A 19,490-nucleotide genomic window follows, 5' to 3' on the forward strand; every position below is an offset into this window, starting at 1 on the left:
GCAAGGAGATCCAACCAGTCCATCCTAAAGGAGATCAGTCCTGGGTGTTCATTGGAAGGACTGATGTTGAAGCTGAAACTCCAATCCTTTGGCCACCTCATGCAAAGAGTTGACTTATTGGAAAAGACCTTGATGCTGGGAAGGATTGGGGGCAGGAGAAGAAGGGGACGTCAGAGGATGAGATGGCTGGATGGCATTACCTACACGATGGACGTGAGTCTGAGTGAACTCTGGGAGTTGGTGATGGACAGGGAGGCCTGGCGTGCTCTGATTCATGGGGTTGCAAGGAGACGGATATGACTGAGTGACTGAACTGAAATGAATTGAACTTTTTTTTTTTAATTTTCATTTTTACTTTATTTTTCTTTACAATACTTTATTGGTTTTGCCACACATTGACATGAATCCACCACGGGTGTACATGCGTTCCCAAACATGAACCCCCCTCCCACCTCCCTCCCCATAACATCTCTCTGGGTCATCCCTGTGCACCAGCCCCAAGCATGCTGTATCCTGCATCAGACATAGACTGGCAATTTGTTTCTTACATGATAGTATACATGTTTCAATGCCATTCTCCCAAATCATCCCACCCTCTCCCTCTCCCTCTAAGTCCAAAAGTCCACTCTACACATCTGTGTCTCTTTTGCTGTTTCACATACAGGGTTATCATTACCATCTTTCTAAATTCCATATATATGTATTAGTATACTGTATTTGTGTTTTTCTTTCTGGCTTACTTCACTCTGTATAATCAGCTCCAATTTCATCCATCTCATTAGGACTGATTCAAATGTATTCTTTTTAATGGCTGAATAGTACTCCATTGTGTATATGTACCACAGCTTTCTTATCCATTCATCTGCTGATGGACATCTAGGTTGTTTCCATGTCCTGGCTATTATAAACAGTGCTGCAATGAACATTGGGGTACATGTGTCTCTGTCAATTCTGGTTTCCTTGGTGTGTATTAACTGAACTCTTAAGGGGGCCTGTTCTTCTCCAAGGTTGTTCTGAGTAATTATCTCTTAAATGGCTGGGTAAGGAATTCTGGAGATCGGCCAGAGGCTGAATGGGCTGGGAGCTGGGCACAATCAACCTTAATGTCCATTTTTTTGCCTTCCAGTGAAAGAGTTCTTTTTTTTGCATAGAATACTGGGGAGGGCCTGGAGGGGAGTTTTAACTCCAGGCTATTTTGAGCCATGTGGACGACAGAGGATGAGATGGCTGGATGGCATCACTGACTCGATGGACGCGAGTCTGAGTGAACTCCGGGAGTTGGTGATGGACAGGGAGGCCTGGCTTGCTGCGATTCATGGGGTCACAAAGAATCGGACATGACTAAGTGACTGAACTGAACTGAACTGAACTTTCCTTCGTTTCAGACCCTAAGGAATGTATACAAAAAGAGAAAGAGAGGTGGGCATTGCTAATGCTCAGGGCTTCTTGGTGCTGATAAATGAGGGTCAGAGGTTCGTGGTCTGAGAAGAAGTCTAAGGCCTGTAGTGTTGATTTTCTATTCTAGCTGTCAGGGTCTCCAGTAAAAGAACAATCTTGACTTGATCTCAGGAAATGGCTCAGATTCGGTCTTGGAGGAATCCCTGGAAAAGATTAAACAAACAAGGTTCAAAGGTGAGTAGAAGGATGATAAAAATTAATGTTCCGAGAAGGCATAAAACCCAAGGCATCCAGTTCCAATCTGTTAAGCATGACTGCCAGAAGTTGTTTAATCTCTGGCAGATTCATGAGGCTCGATCTGGAAGGTTTTTTGTACCTCCTTGGGCAATAAAGGACTAGTGGCATAGAAACAACAGGATTCATCTGGAAAAAGGTACAGACCTCCCTTCTCTATAGTGAGTAGATCTAATCTCCTTCAATTTTGTAAAACTATGGACACCAAGGAATCAAGTTGATTTTGGATAGTTATTAGGCCTTGAGCTATTTCCTGGAGGCCGTCTGATAGGTCCTTAGAGAGTGTCTGATAGTTTTGGATGGAGGTGGTTAAGCCAGCAGTTCCTTTTCCAATTTCAGCCACTATTCCTATTCCTACTAAGAGGGGATTGAAATGAATGGCTCGTTTTATTCACTTGTGGATGAGAGGAATAGGCAAGGGCTGATCACTGAGGGCTATTAAAATGTTTGGGTTGGCATATACCAGGGTGCAGGTCCCGGTCCAATTAGTAGGTAGAGAGAGGTATGTAGACATCCCACCCAGGAAAAATAGGCCAGGTGTCATAATACAACAGCTGAAGTCAATGGTGAAAAGGAGTCGGGGGGCAGGGGAGGGGGGGGGGTTTATCGTTTGTCCAGGGATGCTTACAGACCCCACTAAAGTGACCCCAATAATGGGAGAAGTGGAGGAATATGTTGAGGGAAACCACCCTGAAAATGTTAAAGAGTGTCCTGTAGTACCAGAAACATTATATATAGCCTTTCCAGTGGCAGAGGTGGAGGTATGGTCGCACATGGAGTTAGGGATTGTGTCCATGGTCATATGAACTGTTTCGGGAATTTCTGGATATGCAAAAAGGAGCTGGTTGTAACAGTGTTACTCTGTGGGCCATAGGGCCTCCTATTGGACATTTCACATTGAAGGAGAAAAGTTCGGTGAGTAAAGATATTAAGAGTATGTCTAAATTTCGGACTTGGTCACTAGTGTGAAGATATTTAAGATATGAGACAAATAAAGGCTCTCCAAAGTATGAGTGGTGTAGGGACATTTTACCTGTGGTCCAGTTAAGGATGGATGTGGAGAAGGATGAATCTCACAGAGGAATTACGAATAAACATATCCAGCAGTCTTTAGCCAATTGTGGGTTAGAAGCATTGAGAAGCTACTGCTGTTGCTAAGTCGCTTCAGTCGTGTCCGACTCTGTGTGACCCCATAGATGGCAGCCCACCAGGCTCCCCTGTCCCTGGGATTCTCCAGGCAAGAACACTGGAGTGGGTTGCCATTTACTTCTCCAATGCATGGCAGTGAAAAATGAAAGTGAAGTTGCTCAGTCGTGTTCGACTCTTAGTGACCCCATGGACTGCAGCCTACCAGGCTCCTCCATCCAAGGGATTTTCCAGGCAGGAGTACTGGAATGGGTTTCCATTGCCTTCTCCGGCATTGAGAAGGGTATAGGTTAAATTAAGGGTTTGGAATAGATAGCTGAGGTTAGGATGTTGAAGGAGTTCGTGGGTCAGAGGAAGAAGGGAGGATAAGAAGAAGATATTAAACAACATTTGGGGAAGTGAGCATAAGATAGATTACTATGGAAAAGAATTGGATTTCAGGGGGAGGGAAAGATGGCGGAGGAATAGGACAGGAAGACCACTTTCTCCCTCACAAATTCCTCAAAAGAACATTTCAACGCCGAGCAAACTCCACAAAACAACTTCTGTAGGCTGTCAGGGGACATCAGGCAACCAGAAAAGCAGACCATTGTCTTCAAAAACAGGTAGGAAAAAATATAAAAGATGAAAAAGGAGACAAAGGAGGTGGGGAGGGAGCTCTGTCCCTGGAAGGGAAGCCCATCCCGGGAAGGGAATTTTAAGAAGAGAGGTTTCCAAACACCAGGAAACACTCTCCCTGCCGAGTCTGTGGCGAGCCTTGGAAACACAGAGGGCAACATAACAGGAAGGAAAAATAGATAAATAATTAAAACCAAGAGATTACAAGCCCAACAGTAACTCCCCCAGCGGAAAAGCAGCACAGACGCCTGCATCCGCCATTGGGAAGTGGGGGCAGGGCAGGGACGCGCGGGAGGCGCGGGCTGCAGTGCTTTGTAAGAATCGGGCAGAAACGCCCCACGCGCAACCAGAACGATCTAACTTGGGCTAGCAAACCAGACTGTGGGATAGCTACCACGCGAAAAGCTCGAACTTAAGACCCCGCCAGGACCGAGCACAGAACAAAGGACGGAACGGGAAAAGCCGGCTGCAGACCATCCCCACCGGGGACAGGCAGCCAGAGCCGTAAGGACTGGAAAGGGGCAATTGCAGACCCGGAGAGACTTTACTTACCTCACTGCAAGCAGGCTCCTTTGCTAAGACTTCTGGGGGTGCTGGACAGTCACAGTCTGCCTCACGGGGTGCGCCAGTGGTCCACCCAGAAAGCTGAGTAGCAGTGGCAGAAAAGGTGACAAGCTGCGGCGATTGCACTCGCCAAACTCCTGAGCTACTCGGACCTGGGAAGGGCACAAAGCGCAGTCCCAGCCGAATCTGTGCCTCTGAGGGCTGCCTGAGCGCCGAACCTGAGCGGCTTGGACCGGGGAAGTGCACGCAGCCTAGGGCCGGCCCCAGACGGTTCCCGGCTGAGCATCGTAGAGCCGGAGCAGTTTGTGCGCCTCGAGAAAGGACAGGTCAAGCGGGGCAGAGATACTAGGTGCACACGACAGTGCTATTTGTTTGCAGCATCCCCCCTCCCCACAGCGCGACTGAACTAGTGAGCCTAAAAAACCAGCAAACAGAAGAAGTTAAACAGAGGGAACCACCTTGGAAGTGATCCCACACGGCCCATAACACCAGAGAAGGGCCAGAAATATTTTTACTATTTTTAAAATCATTCCTTTTTTTTTTTTTGCTTTTTTGTTTTTTGTTTCTTTTTTTTTTTTCTAACTTTTTTTAATTGTTAAGTCTTCTGTTTCTCCTCTAATTTTTATTTCTATAACCTATTACTACTATTTAAAAAAAAAAGACTTTTTTTTTTTTTTTAAGGCAAACACCATATATAGTCCTTGGATGGTTGTTGGTGGTTTTTTTTTTGTTTGTTTGTTTTTTGTTTTTTAATAATTCTTTTTTTTCTTTCTTCCTTTTTCCTTCTGCTTTTCTTTAATATTGTATCTTTGAAAATCCAACCTCTAGTCTAGATTTTTAATCTTTGCTCTTGAGTTTTTGTTGTCAATTTTGTACATTTAAAAACCCAAACTTCACTACCCAAGCTTACCTGACAGCGAGATTACTGGCTTGACCACTCTCCTCCTCTGGACTCTCCTTTTTCTCCACCAGGTGGCCTCTGTCTCTTTTCTCCCCTATCTCTTCTCTATCCAACTCTGTGGATCTCTGTGTGTTCCAGACGGTGAAGAACACCTAAGGAACTGGTTACTGGCAGGATTTGTCTCTCTCCTACTCATTCCTCTCTCTTATCCTCCTGGTCACCTCTGTCTACTTCTTCCCTCTCCTCTTCCCCGTATAACTCTGTAAATACCTCTGAGCGGTCCAGACTATAGAGCGCACATAAGGAAGTGACTACTGGCTAGCTTACTCTCTCCTCTTTTGATCTCACCGCATCTCATTCCAGTTACCTCTAACTACCCCCTCCATCTTCTCTTCTCCTTGTAACTCAGTGAACCTCTCTGAGTGTCCCTCAATGTGGAGAAACTTTTCATCTCTAACCTATATGTTTTATCATGGGTGCTGCATAGATGGAGAAGTCTAGAGGCTACTGTAAAAATAAAACTGAAAACCAGAAGCAGGAGGCTTAAATCCAAAGCCTGAAAACATTAGAGAACTCTTGAATTCAGGGAACATTAAGCAATAGGAGCTCATCAAATGCCTTCATACCTACACCGAAACCAAGCTCCACCCAAGGGCCAACAAGTTCCAAAACAAGACATACCATGCAAATTCTCCAGCAACACAGGAACACTCCCCTGAGCTTCAATATACAGGCAACTCAAAATTATCCCCAAACCTTTGATGTCTCATAACCCATTACGGGTCATTCCACTGCACTCCAGAGAGAAGAAACCCAGCTCCACCCACCGAAACTCCAACACAAGCCTCCCTAACCAGGAAATCTTGACAAGCCACTGATAGAACCCCACCCAAAGTGAGGAAGCTCCATAATAAAGAGAACTCCACAAATTACCAGACTATAAAAAGGCCACCCCAAACGCAGCAATATAACCGAGATGAAGAGACAGAGGAATACTCAGCAGGTAAAGGAACAGGAGAGTTGCCCACCAAACCAAACAAAAGAGGAAGAAGTAGGGAATCTACCGGAGAAGGAATTCTGAATATTGATAGTGAAAATGATCCAAAATCTTGAAATCAAAATGGAATCACAGATAAATAGCCTAGAGACAAGGATTGAGAAGATGCAAGAAAGGTTTAACAAGGACCTAGAAGAAATAAAAAAGAGTCAAAATATAATGAATAATGCAATAAATGAGCTCAGAAACACTCTGGAGGCAACAAATAGTAGAATAACGGAGGCAGAAGATAGGATTAGTGAAATAGAAGATAGAATGGTAGAAATAAATGAATCAGAGAGGAAACAAGAAAAACGAATTAAAAGAAATGAAGACAATCTCAGAGACCTCCAGGACAATATGAAACGCTCCAACATTCGAATTATAGGAGTCCCAGAAGAAGACAGAAAGAAAGATCATGAGAAAATCCTTGAGGAGATAATAGTTGAAAACTTCCCTAAAATGCGGAAGGAAATAATCACCCAAGTCCAAGAAACACAGAGAGTTCCAAATAGGATAAACCCAAGGTGAAACACCCCAAGACACATACTAATCAAATTAACAAAGATCAAACACAAAGAACAAATATTAAAAGCAGCAAGGGAAAAACAACAAATAACACACAAGGAGATTCCCATAAGGATAACAGCTGATCTTTCAATAGAAACTCTTCAGGCCAGGAGGGAATGGCAAGACATACTTAAAGTGATGAAAGACAATAACCTACAGCCCAGATTACTGTACCCAGCAAGGATCTCATTCAAATATGAAGGAGAAATCAAAAGCTTTACAGACAAGCAAAAGCTGAGAGAATTCAGCACCACCAAACCAGCTCTCCAACAAATTCTAAAGGATATCCTCTAGACAGGAAACACGAAAAGGGTGTATAAACCCGAACCCAAAACAATAAAGTAAATGGTAACGGGATCATACTTATCAATAATTACCTTAAACGTAAATGGGTTGAACGCCCCAACCAAAAGACAAAGACTGGCCGAATGGATACAAAAACAAGACCCCTCTATATGCTGCTTACAAGAGACCCACCTCAAAACAAGGGACACATACAGACTGAAAGTGAAGGCCTGGAAAAAGATATACCACGCAAATAGAGACCAAAAGAAAGCAGGAGTGGCAATACTCATATGTGATAAAATAGACTTTAAAACAAAGGCTGTGAAAAGAGACAAAGAAGGCCACTACATAATGATCAAAGGAACAATCCAAGAAGAAGATATAACAATTATAAATATATATGCACCCAATATAGGAGCACCGTAATATGTAAGACAAATGCTAACAAGTATGAAAGGGGAAATCAACAATAACACAATAATAGTGGGAGACTTTAATACCCCACTCACACCTATGGACAGATCAACTAAACAGAAAATTAACAAAGAAACGCAAACTTTAAATGATGCATTAGATCAGTTAGACCTAATTGATATCTATAGGACATTTCACCCCAAAACAATGAATTTCACCTTTTTTTCAAGTGCTCATGGAACCTTCTCCAGGATAGATCACATCATGGGCCATAAATCTAAACTTGATAAATTCAAAAAAATCGAAATCATTCCAAGCATCTTTTCTGACCATAATGCATTAAGATTAGACCTCAATTACAGGAGAAAAACTATTAAAAATTCCAACATATGGAGGTTGAACAACACACTTCTGAATAACCAACAAATCACAGAAGAAATCAAAAAAGAAATCAAAATATGCATAGAAACTAATGAAAATGAAAACACAACAACCCAAAACCTGTGGGACACTATAAAAGCAGTGATAAGGGGAAGGTTCATAGCAATACAGGCATACCTCAAGAAACAAGAAAAAAAGTCAAATAAATAACCTAACTCTACAACTAAAGCAACTAGAAAAGGAAGAAATGGAGAACCCCAGAGTTAGTAGAAGGAAAGAAATATTAAAAATTAGGGCAGAAATTAATGCAAAATAAACAAAAGAGACCATAGCAAAAATCAACAAAGCCAAAAGCTGGTTCTTTGAAAGGATAAATAAAATTGACAAACCATTAGCCAGACTCATCAAGAAGCAAAGAGAGAAAAATCAAATCAATAAAATTAGAAATGAAAATGGAGAGATCACAACAGACAACACAGAAATACAAAGGATCATAAGAGACTACTATCAGCAGTTGTATGCCAATAAAATGGACAATGTGGAAGAAATGGACAAATTCTTATAGAAGTACAACTTTCCAAAACTGAACCAGGAAGAAATAGAAAATCTTAACAGACCATCACAAGCACGGAAATTGAAACTGTAATCAGAAATCTTCCAGTAAACAAAAGCCCAGGTCCAGACGGCTTCACAGCTGAATTCTACCAAAAATTTCGAGAAGAGCTAACACCTATCCTCCTCAAACTCTTCCAGAAAATTGCAAAGGAAGGTAAACTTCCAAACTCATTCTATGAGGCCACCATTACCCTAATACCAAAACCTGACAAAGATGTCACAAAAAAGGAAAATTACAGGCCAATATCACTGATGAACAAAGATGCAAAAATCCTCAACAAAATTCTAGCAATCAGAATCCAACAACACATTAAAAAGATCATACACCATGACCAAGTGGGCTTTATCCCAGGGATGCAAGGATTCTTCAATATCCGCAAATCAATCAATGTAATTCACCACATTAACAAATTGAAAAATAAAAACCATATGATTATCTCAATAGATGCAGAGAAGGCCTTTGACAAAATTCAACATCCATTTATGATAAAAACTCTCCAGAAAGCAGGAATAGAAGGAATATACCTCAACATAATAAAAGCTATATATGACAAACCCACAGCAAACATTATCCTCAATGGTGAAAAATTGAAAGCATTTCCCCTAAAGTCAGGAACAAGACAAGGGTGCCCACTTTCACCGCTACTATTCAACATAGTTCTGGAAGTTTTGGCCACAGCAATCAGAGCAGAAAAAGAAATAAAAGGAATCCAAATTGGAAAAGAAGAAGTAAAACTCTCACTGTTTGCAGATGACATGATCCTCTACATGGAAAACCCTAAAGACTCCACCAGAAAATTACTAGAGCTCATCAATGAATATAGTAAAGTTGCAGGATATAAAATCAACACACAGAAATCCCTTGCATTCCTATACACTAATAATGAGAAAGTAGAAAAAGAAATTAAGGAAACAATTCCATTCACCATTGCAACGAAAAGAATAAAATACTTGGGAATATATCTACCTAAGGAAACTAAAGACCTATATATAGAAAACTATAAAACACTGATGAAAGAAATCAAAGAGGACACTAATAGATGGAGAAATATACCATGTTCGTGGATCAGAAGAATCAATATAGTGAAAATGAGTATACTACCCAAAGCAATTTACAAATTCAATGCAATCCCTATCAAGCTACCAGCCACATTTTTCACAGAACTAGAACAAATAATTTCAGATTTGTATGGAAATACAAAAAACCTCGAATAGCCAAAGCAATCTTGAGAAAGAAGAATGGAACTGGAGGAATCAACTTGCCTGACTTCAGGCTCTACTACAAAGCCACAATCATCAAGACAGTATGGTACTGGCACAAAGACAGACATATAGATCAATGGAACAAAATAAAAAGCCCAGAGATAAATCCACACACATATGGACACCTTATCTTTGACAAAGGAGGCAAGAATATACAATGGAGTAAAGACAATCTCTTTAAACAAGTGGTGCTGGGAAAACTGGTCAACCACTTGTAAAAGAATGAAACTAGATCACTTTCTAACACCGCACACAAAAATAAACTCAAAATGGATTAAAGATCTAAATGTAAGACCAGAAACTATAAAACTCCTAGAGGAGAACATAGGCAAAACACTCTCCGACATAAATCACAGCAGGATCCTCTATGATCCACCTCCCAGAACTCTGGAAATAAAAGCAAAAATAAACAAATGGGATCTAATTAAAATTAAAACTTCTCACAACAAAGGAAAATATAAGCAAGGTGAAAAGACAGCCTTCTGAATGGGAGACAATAATAGCAAATGAAGCAACTGACAAACAACTAATCTCAAAAATATACAAGCAACTTATGCAGCTCAATTCCAGAAAAATAAACGACCCAATCAAAAAATGGGCCAAAGAACTAAATAGACATTTCTCCAAAGAAGACATACGGATGGCTAACAAACACATGAAAAGATGCTCAACATCACTCATTATTAGAGAAATGCAAATCAAAACCACAATGAGGTACCACTTCACACCAGTCGGAATGGCTGCGATCCAAAAATCTGCAAGCAATAAATGCTGGAGAGGGTGTGGAGAAAAGGGAACCCTCCTACACTGTTGGTGGGAATGCAAACTAGTACAGCCCCGATGGAGAACAGTGTGGAGATTCCTTAAAAAATTGCAAATAGGACTGCCTTATGACCCAGCAATCCCACTGCTGGGCATACACACCGAGGAAACCAGAATTGAAAGAGACACATGTACCCCAATGTTCATCGCAGCACTGTTTATAATAGCCAGGACATGGAAACAACCTAGATGTCCATCAGCAGATGAATGGATAAGAAAGCTGTGGTACATATACACAATGGAGTGTTACTCAGCCGTTAAAAAGAATTCATTTGAATCAGTTCTGATGAGATGGATGAAACTGGAGCCAATTATACAGAGTGAAGTAAGCCAGAAAGAAAAGCACCAATACAGTATACTAACACATATATATGGAATTTAGGAAGATGGCAATGACGACCCTGTATGCATGACAGGAAAAAAGACACAGATATGTATAATGGACTTTTGGACTCAGAGGGAGAGGGAGAGGGTGGGATGATTTGGGAGAATGGCATTCTAACACGTATACTATCATGTAAGAATTGAATCGCCAGTCTATGTCTGACGCAGGGTGCAGCATGCTTGGGGCTGGTGCATGGGGATGACCCAGAGAGATGTTGTGGGGAGGGAGGTGGGAGGGGGGTTCATGTTTGGGAACACATGTAAGAATTAAAGATTTTAAATTTTAAAAAATAAAAAAACTAACAAAAATAAACAAAAACAAAACCAAAAAAAGAATTGGATTTCCAAGGGATAAAAGTTATAAAACGTTTCTTGTAGCTACAGGGTGGAGGTGTAATCTTCAATGTGTTCAAGCTTGGATCCTTGAAGGCTCGAGACCCAGATATCTGTTAGAAGTTGCTCCAGGAATAATTGAAGCTGTGAAACCGACAGGCTCATCCATCGCCAGTTGAGGCTGGTGGAAGCCGTGAGAACTTTAGAGTTGTAGGGCCTGTGTGAGAAACTTGATAAGTATTAGTCTGGCAAGCATTTTCATCATTGGGCCGCATAACCATTTTTAACCTGGTGGTGTGTACCCAAGGGGTGATTTCTTTCAATTTTGTAGTGGTAGGGGTCAGCAGAATTACCGTGCAGGGTCCTTGCCATTTTGGGGTTAGATCTGAGTAGGACTGAACTGTCATATAGACCTTGTCTCCTGTTTGAAGGGATGGGTATGGAAGATTGGGTTTCTGTCGAGGGAGTAAGTTATCCATATGTTGCCAAAGGGCATCTCCTATCTGGGCAAGTAAAGGAGAAGGAAGGTGGGAAGGCAGTTTGGGCTGTTCTGGGAATGGGGAAGACCCAAAGGTATTATGGACCTCCCATACATGGCCTTGAATGGACTGATATTTAGGCTTTTTTTTTTTTTTTTTGGTAAGGCCCAGATCTTTAGAGGACTAAAGTGAGGAGTTTAGTCTAGTCTTGATGGAGATGAATCATTAATTTGGTCTGAGGTTTTTTTTAGGACTCGGTTGCCTCTCTCAACCTTACCAGAAGACCAGGGATGATAAGGAATGTGAAACCTCCAAGGAACTTGAAGGGCTTGTGGAATATTTTGGGTGATTTGAGATGTGAACTTGGGCCTGTTGTCAGACCGGAGGGAGGAAGGCACTCCAGGCCTGGGGAGGATTTCAATAAGAATAAGCTGAGCCACAGTAGGAGCTTGTTTGTCAGTAGACAGGAAAGCTTCAATCTATCAAGAAAATGTATGTATGAAGACTAGGAGAAATTTAACCCTTTTTATAGGTGGCATGTGGGTGAAATCTACCTGCCAGTCTTATGCGGGAAGATGTCCACAATTTGGTGGGGGGGGAAAGGAGGGGGGCAAATGTTAGAATTAGGATTTGTCTGCTGACAAATGGTACAAGTTTGAGTCAGATTAATTAAATAAGCCACATCGTCCTTAGTTAATTCAATAAAGTTCTGAAGGAAAGTCTTAAGTACTTTTGTAGAGGGGTGCAAAAGGGAATGCAAATATCAAAGTAATGGGCGGACGTTAGGCTCATCTATTTGGGCCATAGTAAAGACAGGACTAACAGAGGCAGCCTGCTAACAGAGCTGCTTTGTTTGGGATCTGCTATATTGTTATAAAAGGAGATAGGACTATGTCACTGATGTCCCGGGCAATATATTACAGCAGCTTGGTTTGGGAGCTGAGCCGCATGGAGGAGTTCAGAAATAAAAGAAGCATTGAGAATAGTTGTGCCCTTCTGAGTGACGAATCCCCTCTCCCTCCAGATTATAATGTTAAAATGTAATGTGTTATATTTGGAGTCAGTGTAAATGTTTATGTTTTGGTCTTTGGCTAGGGTCAAATCTTGTGTAAAGGCTATCAGTTCAGCCTGTTGTGAGGATGTGTGAGCTGGGAGTGTGGCTGACTTGATGAGGCAAGGAGGGATAACTTTGTCGGGCTGTCCCTGGACTATAGCGTGAAGTGGAGTGAGTGAAGTCGCTCAGTTGTGTCTGACTCTTTGCAACCCCATGGATTGTAGCCTACCAGGTTCCTCCATCCATGGGATTTTCCAGGCAAGAATACTGGAGTGGGTTGCCATTGCCTTCTCCTCTCCCGCATTGTAGGCAGACGCTTTACCGTCTGAGCCACCAGGGAAGCTCGGGCTATAGTGGATCCAGCCCCAAATAGGGCTTGTTTCTGGGCACTGTTTCTAGGATGGGACTGTGGGGTCAGGAAGGGGCTGATCAGTTATATATTCAAATGGATAAGTGTCATATCTAAGGTCTGAACACGGTCATGAGATAGGTGTTCTGCTTCTGGATCTGTTGTAGGGATTAAGCTAGCAGGATTAAGAGGTCTAAAAGGCATAAAAGAAAGGAATGGGTTGAGGAGGTATGCCTGGAGGCTTTGTAGTCAAGCAGGGGGCAGAGGAAAGGAAAGCCCAATGAGAGAATAAATCTTTGAAGGAATGAGGAGAGTATATATTTAGAGGAGAATTTCAGGTTAGCTTTTGGGCCTCAGGTGTTAAGAGGGTGGTTGCAGCTAAGACCTGGAGACAAGGTGGCCATCTGAGCATGATGAGATCTAGTTTTTTAAATAAGTAAGCTAGAGGCCCCCATGTGTCTCCCCCTTTTATGCACAGAATCCCTAAGGCATATCCTTGCAGAGAATACAAAAAGTAAAAAAGGCTTGGTGTAATTGGGTAAGTAAAGAGAAGGGGCCTGTCGTAAATGTTTGATAAGAGTCTGAATTAGGGTGTGGAGAGAGGTGGGGGTCAATAGGGTTCATCTAAGTTTTCTCAAGTAGCTTGGTAGAGAGATTTTGTGTGGAGGGCAAATATTGGGACACATATTTGGAAGAAGTTTAAGAGACCTAATAGAGGAAGAAGTTCTCTTGGTTTGGGCCTGGAGGTCTGTGTCAAGGCTTGAAGTGTCTGAGCTGGGATTATTTTGGGTGTTGGTGTGAGAAGTAACCTCATGTAATTGACAATGTTGGAAGCAATTTGTGCTTTGGAGAGTGAGGCTCTGTAGCCCCAGTTGCCTAGGGCATTTAATACCTTTGCAATGTGGACTAGGCAGTTATGGTGAGAGGAACTACATAACAAAAAATCGTCTCCATATTGGAGTAAGGTAGTAGAGCCTAGGTCTAACGTTTGTCAGTCCCTTTGAAGGGCTTCACCGAAAAAAATGAGGGCTATCTCTAAACACTTGTGGTAAAATAGTCCAAGTTAATTGTTCAGATTGATATGTGTCTGGATCCGTCCAGGTGAAGGCAAATAGGGGCTGTGAGGAATGATGTAGAGGTATAGTAAAGAAAGCATCTTTGAGGTCTAATACCAGGAAATAGAGTTGTCAGGGGGAATATGTGAGAGAAGGGTGTAGGTGTTAGTGACCACGAAGTATATGAGTATAATGGCCTCTGATCTTGCGAAGATCTTGAACTAGATATCAGGAGTGGGGTCCCTTTTTGACTGCCAGTATAGGAGTATTATGAGGAGGATAGATAGGCAGCAAAAGGCCAGCTTTAAGCAGTCGGGAGATTATTGGTTTAAGTCTCCGTCGGGATTCTGCAGTCAGGGTATGTTGAGTTTGGGTAATTTCTTGAGAGGGATTTTTAAGAAAGACCTGTATGGGAGAATGGTGTTGGGCTACCGACAGGGCTTCAGTGTCCCAGACCTGAGGATCTATCAGGGGAAGTTCGGGGGCAGGTTTTGGGAGTGAGGGCTGGCCAGGGGTTTGGGTGCCATTTGGATGCAAAGAATTGATATGGGATCTAAGAATGGGAGGTTTGTAACAGTTTGTAGCTTAGCCAGAAGATCACATCCCATCAATGCCATTGGGCAATGAGGAACTACTATATAAGAATATGTTAGTGTTGTTTTGTCAAAGGAACAAAGGAGAGGAGGGGTTATTTTGGGATAAAAAGGGATGCCTGAGACCCCCTTCGATGGCCACTTCTGAAGGTTGGAGAGGGCCCTTAAAGGAGGTTAAAAGTGAAAAGGCCACTCCAGTGTCTATTAGGAATGAGACTTTGTGTCCAGCCACTGTGCCAATTACCAGAAGCTCTGAGTCCATCTGTATGGGGTGGACTTGGGGTCTGGAGCTTGGGCTCCATCACTGGAATAACTCAGGCACAATTGGATCATCTTTCACTTCATCCGAGGAACCATGGTCTGGGTTGCCGAGGCTTGCTTGAGTCTCTCTCCTGGCCCATTGTTGTTGGGCCTGGGATGGACCCCGAGATTTGGTGGGTAGTGTCTGAAAACAATCTATTTTCCAGTGGCCCCATTGTTTATAGGTGGGGCAGGGTTTGGTGGGTGGCTGGGGATTTGGGCAAGACCTAGCCCAGTGTCTGGTTTGGTTATATCTAAAGTAGGGGCCTGGAGGGTTAGGTCCCATACAGGTGGGCTGAGGTTGATGGGCCAAAGGGGTTGAATTTTTTTCTTGGATAGCTGCAACAAATAAAGCATATTTGGCCTTTCTTTCCTTTTCTTTTTCTTTTTTTCGCTTCTTCCTCCCTATTGTTGAAAACTTTAAAGGTTATTTCTAGGAGATCTCACTGAGGGATTTCAGGGCTCTTCTCTAACTGGCCTAGTTTCAGTGACTATTGGGGGCTGACTGGCTTATGAACTGGACGTGTAGGTACAGAAGTCCAGTGGGGGTGGAAATATCTAGATTAGTGTATTTTTGGACTGCCTCAGTAAGCCATGAAAGAAAAACGGCAGGATTTTGATCTTTTTCTTGAGTCACTTCCCTAATCTTATCGTAGTTAACATGAATGTGAGAGCTTTTTAGCATTCCTTCTAGTAAACAGGTGATCATATGATGCAGGTACTGGATGCCGGCATCACCTGCTTGATGTGTCCACCCTGGCTCAGTTAAGGGGACTGCATCATCAGCCACCGGATTAGTCCTGTCTTGGTTATGGAGCTCATCAGCATGAGTCTGGGCTGCCTGCCATATCCATTTGTTTTCATCAGGGGTTAAAGTGGCATTTAGGATGTAATAAAGATCTTCTAGGTTAAATGATATGCTTGTGTAAGTTGGAGGAATTCTTTTTTGTATCTGGTAGGATTTTCTGAAAAGGATCCCAATTTTTCCTCAATTTGGTTCATATCAGAAATTGAGAAAGGCACATGAACCCGTGCAGGGCCCTCTGGTCCCACTACCACTCTGAGAGGAAACATGTGGTTGCTTCAGGTCCTGGCCAATGGAGGGGGGATGGAAATCTCTTTTGGGGTTTCAGACTGTTTTGGAGGAGGAAGGGCTAGAGGATGGGGTCTCGTCTCTGGAAGCTTTCTCTCTGGGCAGTAGGGAGGAGGCTCATCTGCCAAGTCAAAATCGGGAGCTGGTGGTTTACAGGGCCTTTGGGGGGCTTTAGATTTGGATTCTTTTGTAATGGAGGGGGAGAGAGAGCAGAGGAGGATTTGATAGGTAGAACAGTCCTTGCAGAGAGAAGGACTGCTTCTAAGGTCCCAGAAGGCTTGAATATATGGGACCCCTGACCATTTGCCATTCCATTTGAGGAAGTTAGTGAGATCTGATAAAATATTGAAATCGAAAGTCCTGAACTCAGGCAAGTGGTTTTGGTTATCCAGTTTGTACTGAGACTGAGTTTGAGGGCAAAGTGGCTCAAGTTTATGAACCTTGAGATTGGTCAAGAATAGAGGTTTGAGGTTTCATTTTATGCAGGCCAAGGGAGAGTGGGACGGATTGGCTTGACCCCATAGCAAATGGCTAGCGACTGTCTGGTGGAGAGAAAAGGGTCGTCACCTAATCTTTTAACTAGGCAAAGAAAGAGAGGCTCTGAAGGAGGGAGAGGCATCCTCCACGTACCTCCCCAGAGGGCCTTTTGGCCAGAGGGTTCTTTGGGAACCCAGAAAAGAGGATAGTCTATGGCGCCCTGGAGTACCATCAGAGTTTACTTGGGCTACTGGGTCAGGCGAGAATTCATGGTGGATGGAGTGAGGTCGAATGGCAAAAGGCCTCTGTCCTGGCATTGGTCGGTCTCTTGGAAAAGAAAGTGTAGAGAAAAGAGGGAGGGAGAGAGAGAGAGAGAGAGAGAGAGAGAGAGAGAGAGAGAGAGAGAGAGAGAGAGAGAGGGAGAGACCAGTATTCCTCAGGTTACGTGGAAAACCAATAAAGCCCTCACATAGGACTTGTACCACTCACGAAGGCACAGGGCATCCTCTCGAGGAGATCTTGAAAGTCCGGATGGGAAAGTGAGCTCGGCAGGCTTCCACACTCCAAAGAGCTGGCTGTGGAGAATGAGAAGGACACAACCTCCGTGGTTTCGGCACCAAAAAATGTAGGGTAAGGGAGTTAGAGAAAGTGAGGTTCAGAAAAAGAACCAGACTGGCACTTTACAGAAACAGATCACCTCTAATGAGGCAAGAAGGGGCAGCAGTCAGATTAGTGAGCTGCTGCACTAACCCAAGAAGAGACTAAGTATATATAGGCATATATGTGGAAATCTACTGTCTTAAGGGGGTCTGTTCTTTTCCAAGGTTGTTTGGAGTACTTATCTCTTAAATGTCTGGGCAAGGAATTCTGGAGATCAGCCAGAGGATGGACGGGCTGGGAGCTGGTCACAATCAACCTTAAAGTCCATTTTTTTCCTTTGGGTGAGAGAATTCTTTGTTTTGCATAGAATGGTGAGGAGGACCTGGACGGGAGTTTTAACTCCAGGTGATATTGAGCCGTGTAACTTTCCTTCACAGCTGAGTGCTGGATGAGAAACACTGCACCTGGGTTTTGGCTCATACTCTTGTTACTGCTTGGAAACTTATCTTGAGTAGAAAATATATTATGATTTGTAGGAAAAAGCTGCACTCTTATAGGGCAAGGTCTAAGTTCTTGGTCCTTGTTACTGTATTTTAATGGGAATATAACTTCAGTGCTTGGACTTAAGAGGGGCTAGTGGACAAGTCTCTATACTGGAAGCCAGAAAGTTTTCTGTTCATTGTGACTCTAGAGTGTACAGTTGTATGACCAGGGACTGGTCCTTAATTTTTGAGTCCCACTTTTATCCTCTGGAAATACAAAAAGAAATATTCTTGGACACTTTACCAAAGAAGATACTCAGCTGGAAAATATGCATATGAAAAGTATGTGTCATTTGGACTTGCAAACTAAAAAAAAAAAAAAACAAACTATTAGGTTCTCCTACGTACTTCTCAGAATGGCTAGACTCAAAGCAGTGACGACATTGAATGTTGTGATAGAATCTCCCTTTATGAGTCCTGGGAATGTAAAATGGGGTTTCTTACAAAACTAAACATACTCTTAGTAAGAGATCCAGCGATTGTGCTTTTGGATATTTACACAAATAAGCTGAAAACTTATGTCCACACAAAATCTTGCACATGAATGGTTATGCTAGTCTTACTAATTGCTGTTTAGTCACTAAGTTGTGTCCAACTCTTTGTGACTCCTTGACTGTAGCCAACCAGGCTCCTCTGTCCACAGGATTTCCCAGGCAAGAATACTGGGTGGATTGCCACTTCCTTCTCTAGGGAATCTTCCTGACCCAGGGACTGAACCTGAGTCCTGCTTGGTGGGTGAATTCTTTACCACTGAGCCACCCAAGTTATAAATATAGAGATTCATTGGATACAGAGACATAATTTTATCCATCAGTAAAATCTTATTCAGTGATAAGAAATAAACTATCAGGATATGAAAAGCCATGGAGGAAAATTAAATGCATATTGCTATGTGAAAAAAGCAACCTTAAAAATCTACATGCTATATGTATGATTCCAACTGTATAACATTCTGGAAAAAGCAAAATATAAAGAGAGTAAAAAGATCAATGTTGCCAGGGATTTAGAAGAGGAAAGAAAGGGAAAGATGGCTACTGGAGCACACAATGTTCAGGGTGGTGAAACTATTCTCTATTACGTATACAGTAATGGTGGATTCTTATGTCAATATGCATTTTTTAGAATGCATAAAGCTGCTGTACAACTAAAAGTTTGAATTGTTTTGCACTCTATGGCCCTTGCTTAATAGTAAAGTATCAATATTAGCTTATCAGTTTTAACAAAAGTTGCACAGCAACGCAAAATGCTAATAACAGGGCAAAGTGTGGTGGGGGATGGGGAGGAGAGGAGGGATTTCCCTGTCCAACAACTACTCTAAAAATAGTCTAGTGTTAAGATAAACAATGTAGGGTCCAATTTTTATTCCTTTGAACAGTTTGAAAGTGTTAGTTGCTCAGGGGTCTGACTCTTTGCTACCCCACAAACTGTAACCCTTCTGGCTCCTCTGTCCATGGGATTGTCCAGGCAAGAATACTGAAGTGGGTTGCCATCCCCTTCACCAGGGAATCTTCTGACCCAGGGATCAAACCCAGGTCTCCTGCACTGCAGACAGATTTTTTTTACTCTTTGAGCCACCAGTTTAGGAATCCCTAAACAGAGAGCAGAGTGCAATTTTGATCCCTCAGCTTCTGTGTTATGGGCCCAGCACACCTCTGCTATACCGCTCTGCTGAATCCTCTAACAGTTTATTTCTTTTAACTTTTTAAAGAACTTTTTTGAGGATCTGCTAAGAGTCAGATTTTGTGATTATTTCATGACACCACTGTTAAAGGATTCAACACTCAAATTGTCAGTGTTTCTAATAGTTTTTAGGTCTATGAAGGTGAGCTAGAATGACAGATAGGCTATTTTGTGGTCATCACCTATGTCTTAGCAAAGCAGGTTAGCAGACTTCCAGGTGATCCACATGAAATTGTGTGGAATA

General features: G+C 42.5%; 1 protein-coding gene across 8 annotated transcripts in view; it reads left to right on the plus strand.

Moving 5' to 3' along the window:
• Positions 1–1,681: 1,681 nt before the first annotated feature.
• The window catches only part of LOC138417531 (aldo-keto reductase family 1 member C4-like), a 46,532-nt gene continuing 28,723 nt past the window's right edge, over positions 1,682–19,490 (plus strand). For 3 of the 8 annotated variants that reach the window (XM_069547924.1, XM_069547925.1, XM_069547921.1), the window contains exon 1: positions 1,691–1,831. The gene's annotated coding sequence lies outside the window, so the exon portion shown is untranslated. Of the gene's footprint in view, positions 1,854–19,490 lie in introns of all 8 variants that reach the window. The other 5 variants (XM_069547918.1, XM_069547923.1, XM_069547919.1 and 2 more) reach the window with 4 other exon arrangements.

This window comes from Ovis canadensis, chromosome 13 (assembly GCF_042477335.2).
Source record: "Ovis canadensis isolate MfBH-ARS-UI-01 breed Bighorn chromosome 13, ARS-UI_OviCan_v2, whole genome shotgun sequence".
Taxonomy (NCBI): domain Eukaryota; kingdom Metazoa; phylum Chordata; class Mammalia; order Artiodactyla; family Bovidae; genus Ovis; species Ovis canadensis.